Source organism: Clarias gariepinus, chromosome 1, assembly GCF_024256425.1.
Source record: "Clarias gariepinus isolate MV-2021 ecotype Netherlands chromosome 1, CGAR_prim_01v2, whole genome shotgun sequence".
Lineage (NCBI taxonomy): Eukaryota > Metazoa > Chordata > Actinopteri > Siluriformes > Clariidae > Clarias > Clarias gariepinus.
In genome coordinates, this window is record NC_071100.1 from 42,549,121 (window position 1) to 42,554,982 (window position 5,862).

Consider the following 5,862-nt stretch of genomic DNA (forward strand, 5'->3'; position numbering starts at 1 on the left):
TTTGTTCTCCCTCAGGATCTCACTCGGCCACCTCGGACCCGGAGTTAAAAACGTCGAAATGTGAGTACATTGTATACCAATAGAAACAAGGGTGTCTCTATCATAAATAATGTACCCCATGGTGGAAATTTGACTGGGTTTAAAATGCTAAAAACTAACTTAAAGAATAAAAACAAAGAAAAGGTGGTCGGAGCAGTCGTGACGGCAGCCAACCTCACCGGCGCCATCTTGGATTTACTCCAAAATAAGCATCAGGGGAGAGCGCGAACGCAGTCCCCCACTACCAGAAATTATGCAGTCGAGATTCCCACATTTGGGGAATTCGCAAGAGTCAGCACAACCTGAGTGCAATGGTTGAGCCTCGCCTTGGGCAAACCACCTTCTTGATCATGGTATCACCCCTGCCAGGTAAGTTTGGTAAGGTAAGATAAGGTAAAGAAGAACATAAATTTAGGAGTAGCTCTGCATTTACGAGCGTTCAACAGTTTTATGACCTTTAACATAAACTACTATAGAATGTGTTTATTGAAAGTGCAGCTTGTGTCATGAGAAAAGGAAAAAAAACATTCTGTTCTCACGCACACAGAATATCATGAAACACGTAAAATCAAATATTCCCTACACATAGTTTATTATCTGCTGTGGTAGAGCCGATTTATTCAAATGCAATAATAAAGCTTTATATGGCTATAATAATACCTACTCCTGCACTCACCATGAAAGTGTTGTTCTCAAAAGATCTTCCAGCTGCTTTAATACATCTTTCAGAAGTTCTAGTTCAGGACTTTTAACATTTTCAGCATTACTCCAAATGAATAAATAACAGTTAATGAATAACAGTATTTTCCATGCCATCTGAAAATCTTGTTTTTAAGGGAACTGATTATAAATGCATTTTAACTCGTCATCACTTCACCAGTATGTATTTTCTAAAGAAATTCCTGTGGCTTAAGTATATCATCCATCAATTTCAATAACTGGGGTTTCACTCACTCTCTCAGTCACTTCTCTTCTATACCGCTTTATCCTATATTCAGGGTCGTGGGTGCCTGGAGCCTATATCCCAGGAGGCTCACACTCATTCACATACTATAGACAATTTGGGAAACGCACATTAGCCCAATCTGCAGGTTTTTGGACTGTAGGGGGAAACCGGAGTACCCGGAGGAAACTCGCCAAGCACAGGGAGAACATACAAACTCCATGCACACAGAGATGGGAATCGAGCCTGGCCGGGGATCAAACCCGGACCCTGGAGGTGCACGGCGACAGTGCTAACCCATACACGACCGTGCCGCCTAACTGGGGTTTTATTATAAAATCAAAGTAGTTGATTTGTTAATATGTCATGGATGACATTCTTGCACTGATCACCGACTTCTGTAGTCTGTAGGTTCAGGTTCACTTTTACCCAGTGAATCAGACACTGTGGATCAAACATTGTGGATCAGACACTGTGTTACAGAAACCCAGTCCATGCTTTGTTCTGGATGTACTTGCAGCATTACAGCTACAACATTACTGCTGAATTTTAATTATTTGAACACAAAATAAAATGCAAAGACAGTCTACTGAAGCTGATGTTTTTTAAATGTTAAGGTTAGTTACAGTACTTCTAAACCTAGTTTAAACTTAAGTATAAAACTGGTTTCACTAAACATAGAGACATAAATATCATTTGTATTTAAATTACTGACTGGTTCAATTCGTAAATTGTGATTTCATATTATTTTAATTACATAAACAATATACTCGTGATTATTTCGTTTAATTAGCAGTTCATTGTTCTTGATTGGATTTATTTAAATTATATTTTCTGCCAGGTTCTCTAACTGAAGCTCAATATAAGGCCAGGGTGCTTTAGTAAGAATCACAAGTCTTTCAGCAAGGTTGGTGACACTGTCATATGATGTGTGAGGTGTAGCTTCATAAATCTTCATTATGTTAACATAAAGTACATAAAGAATATTTTTTATTTATTTAAAAGCATGCATCATGTTAACTTTTATATTCATAGTTATAAAAATATATTCAACTAGTTATAAAAGTTAGTTGATAAAATAATAGCAAAAATGCGAGTTCAAATTTATGTAACACCTTATTATTTTATATTATTTAAAAACAAAACAAAATACTCTTTTCTTTGTGACAGGTGACTCCATGGCAGATCCGATAGAGCCACTTCTTAGTCACAAAGTTGTAGATGAAGGCGATAATGTTACTCTGTCTTGCACTACAAAGGCTTCAGTGGTAACATATATAATGTGCAATGGTACAAGCAATATTCAAATTTTGAATCCAGATTCCTTCTTTATATTACACCAAGAGAACCTTTAAGTGATTTAATCATGTCTCTGTGACTCAATTTATTTAGGCGCCTGCCATGATTTATAATGATTTTATGAGTTTAATAAAATTTTAAAAAGAGATTTAGATGGAAGAAAGGAAAATTTAAGAAGGTCAATAAAATTTGGGATCCATATTTCATGTTATCTGTTAGGATTCAGATCTCTATATATGCAGTCATCGTAAGTCTGTAAAAATGTCCTTGTATATTTCCTCATATTTGTGTGGAAACAAATCTTCATTTGCATGCTGCTGAGCTGTAAAGGAATGTAAAAGGACTCTATCATACCGGGCTCTGAGTGCGAGTATTTTATATGCCCTTACCTCGGATTGCTGCTGATATGTTTGCACAAACAACTCATGTTTTTTTTCTCATAGCGGTGCTTCACATTTCTGCTATTTATTTATGTATTTATTTATTTTTATTGATTTCTTTTTTGTTAATAACTTTTTATTAAAAATTCGATTATGAAGAGATTTCTGTATATGTTGAAGCAGGGGATGAATTTCTGATTGAGCATCCCAGGGCACACCATACTGTACGCTCTAAGTGCAGAATGCAACCTAAGGGTTAGAGGATCTATGAAATTTACAATTAAAGCCAAGCAGTTTTGCACCACTGTTTCCAGACTTCAAGAGAGCAAGGGTTAGCAATGGCTTTTACCATGCCATATAAAGTTTTTAAATAACATCCATAACTTAAAAAAACTGTGATGAAGGAGATACTGTAGCGGTATAAGAGAACAAAAAATTTACTTAAGGAAGAACATTTCTGCCATTTATTATCACCACAGTTTAAAAATAAATCAAACAAATTGGCTTAAAACTTCTTACAGGAAGAATAAACATCATATTAACATTTTACATTTATGGCATTTGGCAAACACTCTTAAACTCCACTCACTCGATACATAGTAAACTATAGCGTTGATTAGTTCTGTTGAGTGACACATATAGGCATGCAAATCTCATCGGGAAAAAGTGCTAGGTTACTGGTACTGTACACTGTATAAATTTCTCATTTACAGTATTAGAAAAGCATTAGGGACCAGAAAAACCGTGGTCCGTCATTTAATGATGTCTGCTCTTACAGTATTTCTTTACAGTAGCAAAAATGTCTAATTAAATCAGATCATGCTACTTTTTCAATATGTTTTAAATACAGTTTCAAATGGTTAAAGCACTGCAACATTTTCTAACATACTGTTAGCACATTGTGATGTGTAATATATTCCCTGTCGCTTTAGCACTGGTAACTTTCTAACACATTGATTTAACGTTATCTGTCAATCCAATAGTCGATTGCTGAAATGAATCATGCGCATAAAATAAAATGTACAACAAAACACAAAATAATTTAAAACCTTACCTTTGTTAATGTAAAGCCACAATTCGCTCTAAGGAGTAGCATATATTTATGGGTGCTAATTTAGTGAAACATGACATACTTTCTTTTTGTATGTGCATGCATGGCATGCTCTTCAGAGAACCATACAGACACTAATTAAAACTTTTCCTCAGGATTGTGTTGTTTTCCATTTTGTCTGACTCTCACGCTTATCACAATGTTTGACCATGACGCTACCATCACAAACTTCACCTCTAGTATTTCCACTATTTTAAAATTTTAAGTGTTTACTTTTTACAGATTTTTATTTATTTGATCTATCTCATCAAGCAGCCGGAAAGTTCATAAATACATATTTTTTTATTGTTAGTTAACACATGCCTAAAACAAATTAAAGCTAGTTTTAATAACTGAGAAAATCATCAGCATCTAGTTCCATCTTCATGTTGAAGGTTGGGTGTCATGAGTCACTATTGTACTCGGTTCTGTGCTGCTCTTTTGCATTGTTTATATGATGTGTGATTCCAACATAAAATATTTTCAGGCCGTACTTTTAGGTCTTCCTCTGCTTCTTTTCCTTTGAATTTTTTTTTTCTAATAGTTTTATTTGAAAGTTTGCATGTCTTGATATATGTCCAAAAAAATCAAATCTGTTTTTCCTTTTTATGATGTATACCACAAGGGCTGTTTTCTGTCCAGGTATCAGTAGGACTTCCTCATTTGTTTTTCTTTCTTTTTATGAATTTTTAGGATGTTTCTAAAGCACCACATTTCAAAATCATTTAATTTGTCAATAACGTTTTTACCCAATGTCCATGTCTCACTTCCATATACAGTAATAGGGTCGATATGACATAACAGTCTAAAATTCTAAATCTTTTTGGTAGTGGGATTTTCTTTGATGTTAGAACAGATTTTATGTTATTAAATGCACACTTTGCAATTCCTATTTTTCTAGTTACTTCTTTGGCACATGCACCATCTATTGTAATTAAATGACCTAGATATCTGAATTATGTAACTTGTTCTATGCGTTCTTTATTTTTATTTTCATAGGAAGTTTTATTTCTTGTTTTGATATATGCACGACTTTAGTCTTTTAGCATTCCCAGCTTTGGGAGAACATACAGTACAAACTTGATTCACACAGACCTGAGGTGGAAATCGTCCCCTCACCCTGGAGGTGCAAACCATTAAGAACAGTGTTCTTCCCATAATCTAAAAAGTTGATTACATATATATTTTTTCCAATAATTTTCAGATAATTCCACAATCAAAATAGTCAATAGTTGCAATTCAGTGGCCTTACTGTTTAAACCATCTCAAAAATAAATCAGATGTATACACACAATACAGTGGTGTGAAAAACTATTTGCCCCCTTCCTAAATTCTTATTCTTTTGTATGTTTGTCACACAAAATGTTCCCTTTTAAAAGCTACTCGATACTGCGCGAAAGCGCTACGGGAATCATTTTGTCGTGACCGGTTGTGAAGCACGTGTGTGTCAAACACGCCAAATATTTTGGCATCTATAACCTCAGGCAGGTGACGTCAACCGATGAGGTGCACCTGGAGGTTATAAATAGGCATGAACCGGAAACACCCTCAGATCATTTTCTCTTCAGGATCCATGTTGTGTGTGTGCGTGTGTGCAAGCATTTTAACAGAAAGCGAAAATAGAAGTGTCTTACTACTCACCAGAAAGATGGCAGAGTAAGACACGAGTCCGTCCCTCCGTGTAGAAGAATATCTCGCTGAGGGCGATCTTCGCGTTTCTGTCTGAGTGTTTGGGGGAGGAGCACGCTATCTCGGGCTTCAGGGAGCAGGTAAGTATTGCGATTTTCTCCCTATTAAAGTCCCGCGCGCTCGGGTTCGCCGTCTTAAAGTGAAACCGCGACCCGCAGCGCATTTCTGGCGTGCAATCTGGCCGAGGTGCGCGAGACAGGATTTTCCTTTTCTCTCGCTCTCTCGCCGGATTACGAGTCTTTTACCTTCCACTTCTCCAGCGCGCTTCGGCGCTTCTGGTGAAGGGGAAAAAAAAAAAAAAAAAAACTTTCTCTCTCGCTCCCGCGGAGATGGAAACTATCACTCCAGACCGCTCCTCTAGTGATGAGCCGGTGTGTTAGTTTGTGTTAGAGGTGGTAACGCGCGGTCCGACGCGTACACCT

At 36.6% G+C, this 5,862-nt stretch overlaps 1 non-coding gene across 1 annotated transcript; it reads right to left on the reverse strand.

The window, feature by feature from the left end:
- Positions 1-252: 252 nt before the first annotated feature.
- Positions 253-416, reverse strand: LOC128531962 (U1 spliceosomal RNA). Its single transcript, XR_008361240.1, has one exon. It is a non-coding gene; the product is annotated as a U1 spliceosomal RNA (small nuclear RNA).
- Between the last annotated feature and the right edge of the window lie 5,446 nt (positions 417-5,862).